Source organism: Bactrocera oleae, chromosome 2 (genome assembly GCF_042242935.1).
Source record: "Bactrocera oleae isolate idBacOlea1 chromosome 2, idBacOlea1, whole genome shotgun sequence".
Lineage (NCBI taxonomy): Eukaryota > Metazoa > Arthropoda > Insecta > Diptera > Tephritidae > Bactrocera > Bactrocera oleae.
In genome coordinates, this window is record NC_091536.1 from 6266884 (window position 1) to 6282993 (window position 16110).

Genomic DNA, 16110 nt, shown 5'->3' on the forward strand with positions numbered 1-16110 from the left:
CAGCAGCAGAGGATAATGCTGTAAACGGCAGCGCAGATATGATGGCAACAGCAACAACAACCACCACAGCAAGCGATCTGCGTACGATCCTAATCCGTTTAGGTGAGGTTGCTCATCCGCACCGATGTCGGCGTCGCCGTTCGACTTACAGTCACGCGCTGCGTCGGCGCTATTGTTGCTAATTTGTGCAGCGCGGTTGGGCGCGTCGCTAGCTACGGTGCGCGCATGTTGGACGTTGGCGTGCAGTCGCTGCTGTAGCCAGTTTTTCACTTTTCAATACGCGCTCAGGTGCTGCTGACTGTCGGCACGGCCGCTGCTGCAGGTGTTGTGGTCGTTGCTGACTTAAGTCAAGTTGAGTCTGTTTTTGGCTGCGCTGCGGTAAGGTTCTGAAAATCTCCTGGCATTTCAGCTAAGCAAATTGCCAACGACAAAGTAATACTATAAAATACTGAATGAAATGCCAAGTGTTCGAAAGAAGTGTGGCTGAACATAAAGTGCAACATTTGACTTGCGTAATAAGAAAAATTTGCTGAAATTTATTTGTGCGCGCATAAACGCCAACGCAACGAAGTGCGACGCCTACGCGCAGGCGTTTGAAATTTTCGCAAATTATTTTTCTGTTTTCGAAAATGCATTTTCCACAATTTATGTAATTTTTATTCCAAATGTGTTCGCGAATGTCTTAAATTGTTTTTCTTCATATGAGCCGCATTTCATACAGACAACTTTGTTTGTCTATGTGTGTGTGCGCGCGTATGCATGCTTAAGTGAATTTTCGTGCGTTGCAATAGAGTTTTCGAATCCGTTGCAGTTCGCGATTTTCTCACCGTTTTCTACTTTGGTTTAGCGTTTCTAAGGCCTACGCTCGCGTATGTGCGCGCGCGTGTCTGTCTGTATGTGTGCGCGCTAGTTTTCGTTCGGTTGTTATGTGCGCGGGTATACTATGTTGTGTTTTTTTTCTTTCAACAACAATTTAAAGTCTAAATTTTACGTTTTTCTACTTTGTTATTGACTCCAGCAATTTGTAACATTTTTATTAGTTGTTGTTGTTGTCTAGTGCTTACTATATACATGCATATGTATACTTATGCATACGTACAATATTTCATTAATTTATTGTGCTTTTTCAATTACGAGTTTATTATTATTATTGGTATTTTTTACTACTTCACGCAGCTACAACTACTCAAAGTGGAATAGAAATTTTTGCAACGAAACTCAGTCAGTTTTACAGAAATTCAAGCAAAATTGTTTTCCAGGTGAGTAACACTAGCTGATACAGCTAAGAAATCTAAAACAACAAAATAAAATAAAATGAATAAAGGAATAGAAATAAAATTAAGCAAAACAAATTAAATAAATAAAAATAAAATTAAATAAAATAAAATAATATAAATAAAACAAAATAAAATAAAACAAAAAAAATTAAATACAGTAAAATAAAATAAAGTAAAATAAAATAAAATAAATAAAATAAAGTAAAATAAAACTAAGCAATAAAAAAAAAACAAATTAAAAAAAATAAAATAAAATAAAAATATAAATAAAATAAAACAAAATTGAAAAAAAATTAAATCTAAATAAAATTACTTAAATAATTATAATCGAACATAAAATAAAACAAAATAAAATAAAAGAATTAATAAATTCAAATAAAATTTAATGCAAATTATGTGAAGATTAATATATGGATATAAATAAAATAAAATATAATAAATTAAGATAAAAGAAAATGTTATCATGTTCAAAAAAATGCAGTGGAATAAAAAAAAAAAATTTGTCTAAATAAAATTACTTTAAAAAATTATAATCGAAAAAAAATGTAATGTATTAAAACAAAATAAAATAAAAAATTTAATAAATTCAAATAAAATTAAACGCAAATTAAGTGAAAATTAATATATGGATATAAAAAAAAATTAAAAAAATAATAGTTAAATGAAATAATGAAATAATAAAGTATTAAAAAAAGGTGAAAACAATAATAAATAAAAATAAAATGAAATTAAATTAAATGCAGTAAAATAAAATAAAAATAAATATTATAATATAAAATAACATGTAGGGAAATTAAATAAAAAACTTAATTAAAAAAATTTACTTTAAAATTATAAAACAAAATTAAAAATAAAATAAATTGAAATGAACAAAAATTAAATAAATTCAAATAATATAAAAAATTAAAATAAATTAAGTGAAATAAAGTAAAATCGAAAAGAAACTAAATAAAGTAAAACAAAATAAATAATTATTGATGTTATGTTCTATTAGGAAAATAAAATAAAGCCATTCTGGGGTTTTAAAATTAAAAATAAAATTAAAACTTGAAAAAAAAAATGATGCGCTGTATTTTAACAAAATATTTATTTTATTTTTCCATGAAAAATATTCGAACATTTATTCGGCGAAAATTATGATATATTGGCTCAAAACTCGGAATTTATAAATTTTTCACTCATCATGCGCTGAGGTACGAAGTTGTTACTAGTTCACATACGGTTTATCAAAATGTTAAGTTACCTAAGAAAAATTTTAAATCAAATTTTTTCAAATCACATTTCAATTCTCATCTAAGCTTAAGCGGAATGTTTCACATGAGTTTGACAGCTATTTATGATAATTTTTGACTGAAATACAATTTTTTATTACTATCTCTTGTGTTAAATTATTTATGACCGCACTAAAGTTTTCTTTTCACACAGATTTTCTGATTTTAGCATTTAATTATTACTACAATTGATTTTCCTCTTGCCGTTTGGATGTTTTGTTTTATTGTTATTTCAGTAAAAATCAACTCACCTATGATTGCCGATTAGTTGAGTTGTTATTTGTGTAATCAGCATATTAGCACCTGCATAGTTGCTAGTTACTCTTCTTGGTGGATGTCTGAGAATTTCGAGGTTTAAGTGTATATATTAGAAATAGCCATTATCACATGTCAATGCATGTACTTGCCTTTGTATTTGTATTAAATATGTCTGTAAGTGTGCACATTTAAACATGAAATATTTGACGCCAATTCGCAAGTCATGAGGTGACAACACTGAGGGAATTTTTTCGTTCTTTTTATTTGATTGTTTATTTTCAGTTATGTTCGATCACGTGCTAACGAGTACTATCAACAACGCAAGGTTCAACTAAAATAAATTTGATAAAAATAGTTCCTTCCCCTTGGATTTAATGATATAAGCTTTGGTTTATAGCTGTGAAAATTAGTAAAAAAAATTTCACTCTTGCACTTTATAGTCAGCGAAGAAAACTGCTATATTTATTATATTTTTGTCTTAAATTAACCCTTTGACGTTTGCTGCATTCATTTGAAAAGATAATAAATATCAATATGTATGGTTGTCTTTGGTCTGTCATAATACAAGAGACTTTAGGGCTTTTGATCCATCTGCAGAACCCGATAAGCGGACCGAGTAACGCACGTCATTTTTACTTTCGGAATATGGAACATTTTCAGGCTTAAAATACGATTTGTTTGTTTATAGATAAGAGAAAAAAAAAAGAAAATACAAAGAGAAACGTTTATGCACTAAAACTGTTATAAGAAATCTCGAGACCCTACGATTCAAGTATGTTATTTTCTTTGTTTTCTTATTTGGGTCTCCTCATTGTTAGCTAATGTTTAACTTCCTTTTCAAACATCTTACTGCAGTATCCTACAACATTTTGAACTCCATAATTTCATTCGTAAATAAAAAATGCTCTGCACGAATGTCAATAGAGCTCTTAATCGTATAGCCGAGTCGTTCTTATTATTGATATTTTTATAAGGCGACGCATTTAGAAGATTTACTTGGATATTACTTTCTTGTGAGCATCAAAAGCTCTTCATATTTACCTACGCTTTTTTTTCTTATTTCGAGAAGTGCGATACATTTTCTTTTGAATATTTATTTGATCTATTTGTCTATCGTTCCACATTGTAATACGACGGGTACATATACAGGTTTTCTTATATAGGAATGGCATTACAGACTTCATCGCTTCACTATTTCTTTTAGGTTCCCTAATGTCTGATTTAAATAGTCACCCTTTCTCATGTCACATACCGAGTTTTATAACAGAAGCTTTAGAAGATAGTAGTGAGAGTCGAGAAGACAGTCTTTTAGCTTTCTGTTTTTATTGTGTTCTTAAACCTGAACTACTGACTGGCTCCAAATAACTATCAGAAACTAAATTACGTCTTCTGAGGACCTCATATGTAATAATTTAAAGATATAAAATATAGGTATTAAGTCTCAGACATTAGATCAGCCCTAGTCCGTTACTGGAAGTTTCATCGAGGAGGGAGTATACCCGGAAGGTTGGATTGAAATGGTCTTCCTAGACCTGAGTGCACTAACTTCAATAACGTGTTGGAATCAGTGATTTTGAGTGCGGTTTATACAAGACTTTCTGATTATTTGCCTTTTCTATCTTAATGGAGATATCAAATTGATGAGATGTTGAAAAATGTTGTTGTAACAGAACTCATTTGCATAATTACTATCAGAGCGTACCGAAATTTCTTTATAACTTATCCCATCCATCTTCATTACCCTGAAGATGAAGAAATTTTGCACACGTCTATTTCTCTCCAAGTAGGTGCTTATGTGAAAACTTTTTTATTTGACAGGGTTTCTTCGCAAATTTCGGCATAGCTAATAGTCCAAAACAACGGTACAATCTCCGAACCAATTGTTCAGTTCGGACTACTATAGGACATAGCTGCCATCCAAATTGACCTAGCAAAATTTAGTTTTTGTGTGGAAAATTGACTCAATATTCTGACACCGGCGTTGTTTGAGAGTTTATTTGTAAAATGTTAAGCTTTACCGAGAGTCTGAGCTGTGAAGCCTCCAACTTATGTCGCTTATTTGTCAGTAGAGAGAGTTTCCTTATGCAAAAAAATTTTATATTATGAACGCATAAAATTCGGTTTGTTCGTTATTCTTCCTCTTTTATTTGTATTAAATTTTCACATTAACAAAAAACTAAGTAAGTAAATGAGTAATAAAATTCAGAACAATCCAACCGCATTTTTGAAACACTTTTCTAATATGACGCTCGAGGGAGTCGTACGAACTATGTCTGCGACAAAGTTCAATTTCACAAATCCATTACCAACCGGAATTGTCAGAATTGAGACTTCTCAGGGCAAAAAACTACACACAAACACTAATACATTCATATCTGCACGTGTATGTGTATGCGTGAAGCTTATTTATGAAGGTGCGTTTGCGTGTATGTGTGTGTGCGGATGTAGTGCAGCAGCTGCAACATGCCAAAGCGCCAACAGCGACAAACCATTTCTCAAAACTTTGCCACACTCCACTCTGCACTCGCACTTTGTTACGCTCCTCACAGAGCCATTCATCATTTCCTGCAACCGTCGCACATTGTTGTTGTTGCGTTATTATTGTATAACACTGTGTCCGGGTGTCTGTGTATGTGTGGTAGGTCTCGGTGCTTGTATATGTGTGTGTGCGCACACCGTTTTTCTCTCCTGACGCGAAAGCTAGTGTTATCGCCCGATGTCTTGTTTCTAAGTATGTTTGTTTGTCTAGTCTGGTGTTGTTGGTGTAATAGCGTTGTTTTTGTTTTTGTTGCCAAAATTCCTAAGCTTTAAGTGCATTTTGCAGCAAGTATTTGCTGGCTGCGCCTAATTCGCATTCTAAGCGCGCGAACGCGTCGCACATCCAGAATGATGATTGCAACGTTTCGCGCCCGCTTGGTTGTGTGTATGTGTGTAGTAGCGACGCAGCGCGTTGTAGCTCGCATTGTCATAGCAATTGATTGCATAAATGTTCGCATATTTGTAGACATTGATGTAATTATATCTTATATCTGTGTATATATATGTATGAATGCCTGTATATGCATGTATGTGTATGCATATGCGCGTTTAGCTGCAAAAGGAGCTATGCACTTGCGGTGAGCGCTAAACTTCGCAAGCAGATACGTTATGTTTATAAGTATATATTATATTTATATATATTCGTATATTTGTATGTATATCCCCCTCGTTGGCTTCATTGCTAGCATGGCGGCTCAGTTTGGCAGCTGGTAGCGCTCATTGCATACGAATTGCCACAAATCCCTAATGTCAATGGGAAGACAGTCGCTATGGCTCAACTATGTGCAATAGATATATGACATATATGTATACATATATATGTGTATATATTTATATGCATATGTATATATCTATGTTCGTATTATGATAATAGCGTTGACGAATCGTCTTTGGCAGGCAGTGGTTAGCAACATTATTGACACTTTGTTAGTGCGTGTATTGTACTGGTGTAAGTGTGCGTGTAATTTAGATATTAGATTGCAAATTTTACCTCATAGGAAAATGCTTGCTTCCCTCTGGGTTATTAGATAATGCATTTCAAAGTAGAGCCTGTCAAAGCGTAATTTCTATGCTGTAATAATGAATTAATTGTTCAAAATCTTCCTTAAAAGCAAGTTTGATGAATGGAATACTAAATACCATTATGTGTAAAATAGATCTGGTTTTTCTGATTTCCATACATCTTTCACAAAATCTTTTCTCCTATGTCATAAGAGCTGTCTCAGACTGAGTATTTTTTCATCGAAATTTTCGACAACTGGTCTTTTAGTGCATCGTGCTTCTATGACATGAAAATTACCGAAACGGAATCGACGATAGACGCATGATAGGCTGAATTGGAATTTTGCACTTATAGAACGCAAGTTACAGATTACTACACCCATCTATTGGAAAAATAGGTGATTTTTTTTACTAAACCTAATATATTGAGTCCAAAGTAACTCTGCTTTATAGGTGTAGTTCGACGTTCAATTTCACTTTCTCGAAAATATTATTGCCAATAGCTATGGTAGACCAAAGCAGTACGATTGCCGAAGTGTGAGAAGATTAAGATTAAGTTTTGTTTTCTTAAGAGTATCATAAAATTTTTGGTATTGTAGAAAAAATAAATGCCACAGTGTTATGTTTAGCTCCATTCACGTTTTCATGCTAGATGTAGTGAGGGTTGAAAAGGTCATAATTGTTCTCGCTCCCATTAGGATATATTGAAGAACCTTTGAAGTTCTGCTAAAGGCTTAAGTGGGAATAAAAATGTTTGATGGAAGTGTAATAAAAGATGGATCAAAAATCGAGCCCCGCTCTTCGTTCTGATGAAACATTAACTGATTTTGAAGAAAATCGCAAAAGAAAAGCGATAAGCTTTATGGGTTGAGCTTTTCTAAATTTAAGATGTTTCATCCTTTGTTTCTTTTGCTCTTTGTTTATAAAAAAAATGATGATTGGTTTTTAATTTTAAAGCGGTTTCAAACTTTTGACTAAGTACTTAAAATAGCCAAAAGACAGCTTATGCTTTCACCCTTCCCTTAAAATTCCCGATAGTTTCATGTAATGGGAATAAAAATGGACTTTTATAAAAATAAGACTTCAGAAAACCACTTTGATCAAATTCTTCCTAAAAAAGTCCGACGCAATGTTCGATGAAAGCTGATATGAAAGCTTGATGAATTGAGATACCAGAGACCTAGTGTTCACTTGACTTATTATTGCCAAATACGTCAAATAGCTTGGAAGAATTCTAGCGAGTTGAGACTCTTCGGCGAGATTAAAAATCCCGCTCCCTTTCCGTTACATTTAAACGGTTATCGTGGCAACGAATAGTCTTCCTAAGTCACTCCGACACAACCAGAAAGCGACTACAAAGCGATACCTGCAAATAATTCCATTAACAAAGCACTTGTAATTTATACTTCAATCAAAGGATATTTATCGCCACAATTTCCTTCGTTGCCTTTGTCTCGTGCTCCTCGCGGGGATTAACACAAATGCGAATACGTTGTACATTGGAAAAGTTGCCTTCGGTATGCGCGCTTTGTATGCAAACAATATTTTATTCAGTTTACTTCGTATTGCGCTTTTAGTGCATTCTTTCTTTGTTTTCCTCTTCTCAACTTTCATTGGTTTGCATTTTTTATTTTTTCTTTTTTAGTTATTTTTATTGATTGCGTGTCATCATATTTTGCGCGCTTACATTTGTTATTCGCTTAGATGGAAAAAACTGATAGATAACACGGCGCCTCCTCGCCACTCCCCTGTACCGTCTGCTCATGCAACAAATAATCACACACTCCCGCACATGGCGAATCAGAGCTGCCAACTTCGGTTTCGCGCGCATTGACATCAAAATCGAATTGCGAAAATTGATTACAATAAAATGGTGTAAAATACTAACAACAACAACAACAGAACAAGTGGAGAGAATGTGAAATAACAACAACAATTGCATACGCTTAGATATTGCATGCAAATTCCGAATTGTAAATTTTTTCCCCACCTCACTCCCCGCCCCCATGGCCGATCGCTCAGCTTTGATTGTGCTACACAATAATACCTACATACATACACGAATTTTGTGTTCGAAGTGTGCGCAAAGTGCTGGCATGTTTTGCGAACTTTTGCAATGCAGAGGTGTGTCTGTGTTAGTGTTTCTATATAAATTTGTATATATAGATTTTGAAAAATTTGTATGTATGTATTCGTACGTATGTATGATATTTGTTGTAAAAATACATAAATATGTTTCACAAATTCAACACGTTTGCCAAAGCATAGCCGATTTAGTTTCGCCAAAGCTTAAATACAATTTGTATAAACATGCACAACTACAGGGTGGTACAAAATGCCAAAATGGGAAAAATCGAAAATTCTTTCTTTCGATATATTAGCCGTTTATTCAGAAATATTCACATTCTATATGAAACGAAAAAAATCGAGTCTGGTATGTTTCGACGATTTCTGGCACTAATTTTTGCATACCTTATTAGATAAATCAGGTTAGTGAAATTATTGTTTTAGCAATAACGGTGCGTTTCAGAAATTTAAAATATCAAGTGAAACTAAGTCTATTTCTATTTGTTTCAACCAAAGTGTATCAGGTCTTCCCCTATTTCTAAACATGGGGTCTCATTTCTATTTTCTAAAAGCTATTACCGCACGGAATCCGGTCGATAAGTCCGAAGTCTATAAATATTAATTTCCTTCATTGGTTCAGTTTATTGATCCACATGATGAGATTTTGGCATCTAGCAATGCATAAATAGCTATTCCTTAATCTTCGTAAAAATCACTTGAGACGTTTGCTCGGATATTGCAAACCTTCGTATGTTTCTAAGAAAGCTTTAAGATGCCATATCGCAGCTCCGAATTATCTAACTTAGTTGTCTAAGTCCTGAGCAACGACTTCTCAGACTAACCAATAAAGTTTTTTGTGTTGGCGTGTGAGGGTGTGGAAAATGCCTTTCACATCATTAACTCGCCACAGTAACGGTATGTGACACTTGCAAGTCACTAAAAACCTCTCTCAAAGGAAACGTCGCCAACCCTGGAATTACGTTTGCATAATTTAAGGGTGTCTGGGTTTAATAATGACCTGGAGAGTCCAAATCGTTAAAAAATATAACACATGATTACGAATAACGATACCATCAAATCGGCTAACAACACGAAAACTGAAACTGATGCCCAAAATATCGACTATGGCATTAGTTACGAAGTCATCTAGTTGAAACAAAGATCGTTTAATATCAAGTATTTTTTTTTCAGTTAAAAATATTTATTATAATACCGCTGTAGTGCTCTTGTTGAACCAAGTAGAAAAGAAATTTATACTAACTATGTCATCGCATTGTAATCCGTATCGAAAATGAGAAAATGAAATGTGAGAGAAATTAAACTTAGAGCTTGTAATATAACCGCCAAAAATGACTGTCTGTATCTGGTCAGAAAAAATATTTTTTCGACAAAAATCGTTTCAAAAGAAAATATATCCACCAAGATATGAGTATGTAACTTTAATAGTTGTTGTAGCGAATAATTCCTAAAAATTTGCGTAGAATGCTTGACATTCGGAAAAAAAACCGAGTTTACTATATGAAATCTATCGGGTGAACCCTTACTATCTGGTAAAATCTTTTTCTATTTGGTAAGACCCGTTAGTTACAACCTGTCAGGAACTCCAACTTAAAATCGCTGTCATTGGTCAGAAAAATAAATTAAAATCAATTTATGAACCAACTATTACAAATTTTATTTACTTTCATATTTTTTTGTGTTCGCAACGCTTTTCACCGCTGTGATTTCATTCCTGCCACTGCCACTGATGTTGCTGATGTTGACGCTTCTTTGACAAGCTGTCAGGAAAGCGCAACGAAATTTCACAATAAAAATCGAGTAGCAAAAAAATGTTGAAGCTGCAAATAAAATCACTGCACATTTGCATTTGACAGTACATTCAACAAAAAAAAAAATTAAATAAAATTAGTAAAAGAAGATAAAAATTAAATTGAAAAATAAAAAATGCAAATTGTAAAATAAAAAGTCAGCGAAGCGTTAAGCAGAAAATTTGCAAAATAAAAGAGGTCACCTAAACAAGTTGTGCAAGTGTAGGTTATGCCCTCACCATTACAACTTCACACTTTCACACATACAGACGAAGCGTGTAAATTGCTATGCATGAGCATTTATGCCACGCCCAGTTACATCACTTACATATGACTTCGGTTACAGTTGACTTACGGCCTTTGGTGGGCGTGTTGATTGACCAGTTGAATGATTTGTCGCCGAATGCAAATTAACAGCCAACAATGCATTGTGGCAAGTGTGTGTTGCTGTATGTTTGCAATTTAGTGATTTCTTAGCAGATCTGAGTAAGAATTCAAGAGAGAAGTTAGAACTCAGCCCTTCCTTACTTGTTAAAATTGTTTCCAACTTAACAGTATTTTCGGAACCTTTAATTGAGTCAGGATCGCGTTTGCTGTTCATACACACTCAATTAGGCTTGCGTAATTAGTATTTGACAGTTGGCAATTAAAGACTTGAAAATCAAGGCAGCACTTAATTTATTATTCATTTATGAGCTTATAATAGAAATATGATTTCATTTCTTATTTTTTTATAATTTCTGTATTTTTTTAAAGTTTCAGGAAGTAATTGCTCACCGTATCATTGTTATACAACTAAATTGTATCGTAAATCACGTTAGCGACAATATTTTAAAAGTAGTAAATCATGATAAGTTTTCGTCTATTCTCTTCTCTTTTCTTCTCTATTTTATCGTAATTAGGAACCTCCGATCCCAAAGTAATATATTAAAATGAAACACAACATCGCGTGTCAAAAAAGTCGGTCAGAGTAACTCGTATTGACTTCATTAACTGTAGTGAATGTGGTCAATCAGCTTAATCAAATAACATATTAATTAAATTATCGTATTTGGTGTTCAAATTCAATCAACTAGGAAAACCATTTATGCTCTACAGCTGTCAAACGCATTCTGAGGTTGTCTTTGTAAATAAAAGTTCATACCAGAAATATTGAATTTTGGAGCTCTATACAATCGAATTACATTCCTCTTTCGTTGGATACACCTCAAAGTGTCGCATACGAACATTTACATTATTTTGTTGTCAATTAGATAAAAGTTGTATAATTAAATAATTAATTGATTTCAATTAGCTGTTAAATTCTTGAAATTATCTTAATTACTGAAGCAGAAGTGCGTTGAGTCATGATATTAAACTTACTTATCAGTATGTCCGTCCGTCTGTATATATGCAAACTAGTTCCTCACTTTTCGAGATATCGACTTGAAATCTTGCACACATCCTTTTTTCACCAAGAAGCTGCTCATTTGTCGGAACCGCCGATATCGAACCACTACAGCGTAAAGCTGCCGTACAAAGTGTATGAAAAACTTGTTAATTTGACAATATATCCTCACGAAATTTGGCTTAAAATATTACTCAAAATATCTCTATAATCTTGAAAGTAATTGTTCAGATTGGAAAACTATAGCATGTAGCTGTCATACAACTTCACTTCTATCCGTCGGTAGAGAATTTTACTTCTGAATATCTAACTCAGTCTATGCCAGTTCAAAGGTTGAATAATTAGTGGATAATTAATTATAGGTTATTCTCGGTGATGATACTTACTTATACCTAACTTAGGTACATTCCAAATATGTAAAAACTCGAGCTCGCTGGAATGTCCTTTGAAAATTGAGTGTCAGAATAGATAGATAAATTAAAATTCCATTAAAACTATATATATAATATAAGGTCTTCAAAGGGGCAACAGCAAGTCTAAAAGCTCGAACGTTTGATTGTTATTTGACGTTGTTTCTTTAAAAGGTCTATTGCTGGCTTTCAGTAAATATTCATTTGTAATATCAAATCTTTAAATAAATGTATTTACCTTAATTAAACGTGCCAATCACTATAAAGAGTTTTTCGATTGATTCAATGCCACAGAATTGATAATGAAATAAATACTGTGCCATTCAGATTGGCAAAGACAAATTCCTTTTTTTTAAGCTGCAGCAAAATCTTTTTATATTTTGCTGAATGTCAGTACATATGTACATATGTATATATATATATAAGAATCTATGTATATACGGCTTTAAGCTTTCGGTTTACTAAAATCACGAGAGCATGCAACTGCCCCGTAGAGATATCCACGCAGTAAATTTGTATACTGAATTATTTCAATCAGAAAGATATGGATTTTATTGGGGCATCCTTTGTAGAATCTGACTCGTCCATAAACTGGGACTTCAAAAATCTTAAATCGAGATTTTATTTATAGTATATTTGGATGGCAGTCAGTATTCACCAAACTAATAGATCCAACCTTATATTTTCCTTAGTAGTACTTTCTATGGGGTTCTGCAGAAGTAGTCTCGATTCAACTGCTGTATAGAGCTTTAAATAGAACTTAATCTCATCGCAATAATAGTTTTTAAGACATTTTGTCGAAAAGGGTTTATAGATAAGGGAATACATATAAGTAGATATGGCCTTTACGAGTCTAGATTAATTTTAGAGTTGCCATTGTAATGGAAAAGATATTTAGCTCATAGTTTTTCTGAAATTCTGCTGAAAAGATAGTTCATGGATCAACCGAATTTAGGTAATTAAACTTATACAGACGTAATTTTTTTATGAACATATATACATAGATATGACCTCTGCAGTTCTACATTTATCCCAGTAATGTGTAATATTAGAAAAAACCTTATCTAAAATTCTATTGAGCAGTCAAGTCTTGGAGGAACCAAATGTATGTACCTTTTGTAGAGATGTATAGTTGATACAACCTCTTATATTTGAGGATCTTTGATATCTACTTGGTCTGCAAAAAGTTCTAGGCACAACTTTTAATTGAGAATGAAAAATACGGTATCTCTTTTGTATTGATTCGAGAGTCCGAGTTTGACGAAATACAGCCAGACTTTCCTATTGCATTTATTTAAGAAAGTATATGGAACTCTAGCTGTGGACTGTACTAATATGTTTAAAAATTCTTGTGTAGTATGAGTAGACCTTTTATGGCTTCTATCGCTGTTTTTGTTATAAAAAGTCTCTGGTAAGACAAATAAGTTCTGGACACTGTTACTTTAGTGTTCATCAGCCGCTAGCAAAAGATATACTCACCATGCGGTTGCTTGCTTTTTTTAATCAACTTCAAAGTCTCAGTGTCTCACCTAGTGCAAATATTTCCTACAGGGCTTCTATGGCCGAGAATGAGTTCCACGTTTGTGAGGTTTTGAGCGGCGCAGTCAGGCGGCCGCAAAAGTGAATTTGTCGTGCATGAAATGTCGGTGAAGTGGCTGCTATTAGTTGCAGACTGTTGCTTCTGTAACAACAACAACAACAATAACGATAAAAGCAACAGCAACAACAGCACGACACTTGTGACACTCGCTGGATATGCACGTTCACCAAAAACGGTTTGTCATCGTACTTACTAGCTTGCTGGGCTGTGACTGTTCTCATATGTTTTTGCTGTTGTTGCTGTTATTGTTGCCAATGCAAGATGCAGAGATGCGTTTAATCGAAGATTGTTGAGGTATAAATTAACCACGGCATTTGGGTGGCAGCGGTCGGTGTAACTATAATAGCACGAACGACTGCTTGGACAATGGCCAGACGGCCGAAGATAATTCGAAAGCTACACAAACATACATACATACATACATGCATCACACATATACTATATATGTGTTTGTATATTTGGAGACAAAGCGCTTACAGGTGGATCAGATCGGCAAAGTGAATATGTTGCAAGCGCCTTACTTATAAGCCTGTGTTTAGCTCAGCTGAGCTCAGACGTGTTTGTGTGTATCTAACTGCGGGTGTTGCACCTGCGAAGCTGCAACTTTGTTTCTATTTGTTTGTACGTTTGTAGAAATGTGCTTACGTAGCCGTAGCGACATTGCAGCTACAGCATGTTGCAAGCACACTTACATACGCAACGACATGCATTTAATGTGTTCGCCAATGCAGACAGACAGACAGCCAAACGAATATATGGCGTATGTATGTATGTAAGTGCTTGAGCTATTACTGCTTGCTTTTATATGCACATGTGTGGCTGCGTGTGTGTGTGTTCTTGCGTGCTTGTGGGCGTTTTGTATACTCAGCGGACGGCATCTGCTAGATTACACTCGTAATTGGATTGAATGCAGTGAATTTTTAATACCTTCAAAAGCAAACACTGTCACGTACATACACACACACTCACACACAATAATAGACCAATGCATACATGCATATAAAGCCACACACATATACACAAATACATACACATATATTTGTATGTATATATGAGCATGCGGTCAGCAGCATCCGCAAAAACAAACGCGCTTTATAGCCATAGGGACACACACGCACACTTATGCAATCATATACGCACACATGTATGAGTATTGAAAAACGCACAAAATAACGCTTCCACATTTGGCCGAGTGCCCTGAACCTATGTTTACTCAACTATGGCCTTCAGTTTAATGTATCAACGAATTTGGTGTCTCACTTATTTGCAACAAACAAATTTTAACAGTTTTTTAAAGTCTTAGAACTGAAAACTGATGGAAGGACAAATGTAATTTGGTTGTCTATACGGAAAAACGTTGCCACATAATTAGAAAGTTGTAAGGGATTAATAAATTGTATTTCTGCATTAAAAAAAACTAATTTTAGCAGAAAATGTTTTCGTAGAGTTGCCACCTAATTTTCAACATAAACATGTATATTGAGCCAAAATTTTATTTGCGTTTAGCACTGCATAAAAATGTTTAATTTCAACTGAAACCCTATGTTACATACAAATAATGTTAGCATTGCCACTTTTTTTAAAATTTTTAAATATCTCAATTTGAAATATAATATTAATTTAAATAAAACTAAAAGCATTACAGATTGCCAGTTTATTTAGATTATTATTAATATAAAAGTATGTTTTATTGTCCTTGCCACCGGATTTTGAATATTAAATCGTTGAAGAAAAAGGGATGCCACCTTCTTTAAAAATTTAAAATATATTAACTTAAACTATTGGTTTTAAAGTAACTAGATGTGATTTATTATTGTAGTTAGTAACTTTATACTCTTAATATTATAAAAACACTTCACAAAGTTGCCATATGATTTGAAATAAATATTTATTTAAAAAAACTAACACATAGTGATAAAGTAGCAATTTACTATTTTCAAAGTATCAGAAGTTTGTTTGATTGATGAAATTAATAAATGAATTCTTTAATGCCTTGCTTTCTAACGGGATCAAGGCTTAAATACAAAAAAATGTAAAGCTTAAAGTTCGAAACCATTATTTTTTTTTTCATTAAGCATTAATGAAATGATTTTCAAGCCTAAAGAGTGCTTTCGAGTAACGGCATACCTCTTTCTCATTCTTTATGGTGACACCATAAGCAGCGTAATATGCTATATACTCGTTCTTTCTCTAAATTCAAATAGTTATCGAAGTGAAATAATGACCAGAGGTTGCGCTCGACTAAATATAATCGTTCTAAAATAATTATCTAACATCTTGTTTTTCGTGAATTTTTCGTAAACAGACATAGAGTTTCACATATATATGTTCAATACACCGCTTCAAACTTGTACGAAAATTTATTACGGTCCGCTTTCAAATCAAATTATATTCCACATATTTGATACATACTATACTTAATGTATGCCGCAGTTCCTTTAACTGCTTCGTCGAGATCTCATAATACTTTGCGGGGCTCAGAGTAGACCTTG

At 33.5% G+C, this 16110-nt stretch overlaps 1 protein-coding gene across 4 annotated transcripts in view; it reads left to right on the forward strand.

Annotated features, from left to right (window-relative positions):
• The first annotated feature begins 296 nt into the window (after nt 1–296).
• Nucleotides 297–16110, forward strand: part of LOC106623281 (fatty acyl-CoA reductase wat) — a 101272-nt gene continuing 85458 nt past the window's right edge. For 2 of the 4 annotated variants that reach the window (XM_036373305.2, XM_070107684.1), the window contains exons 1-2: nt 361–432; nt 1177–1259. The gene's annotated coding sequence lies outside the window, so the exon portion shown is untranslated. Of the gene's footprint in view, nt 433–493; nt 513–1176; nt 1260–16110 lie in introns of those variants that run through there. The other 2 variants (XM_036373304.2, XM_036373303.2) reach the window with 2 other exon arrangements.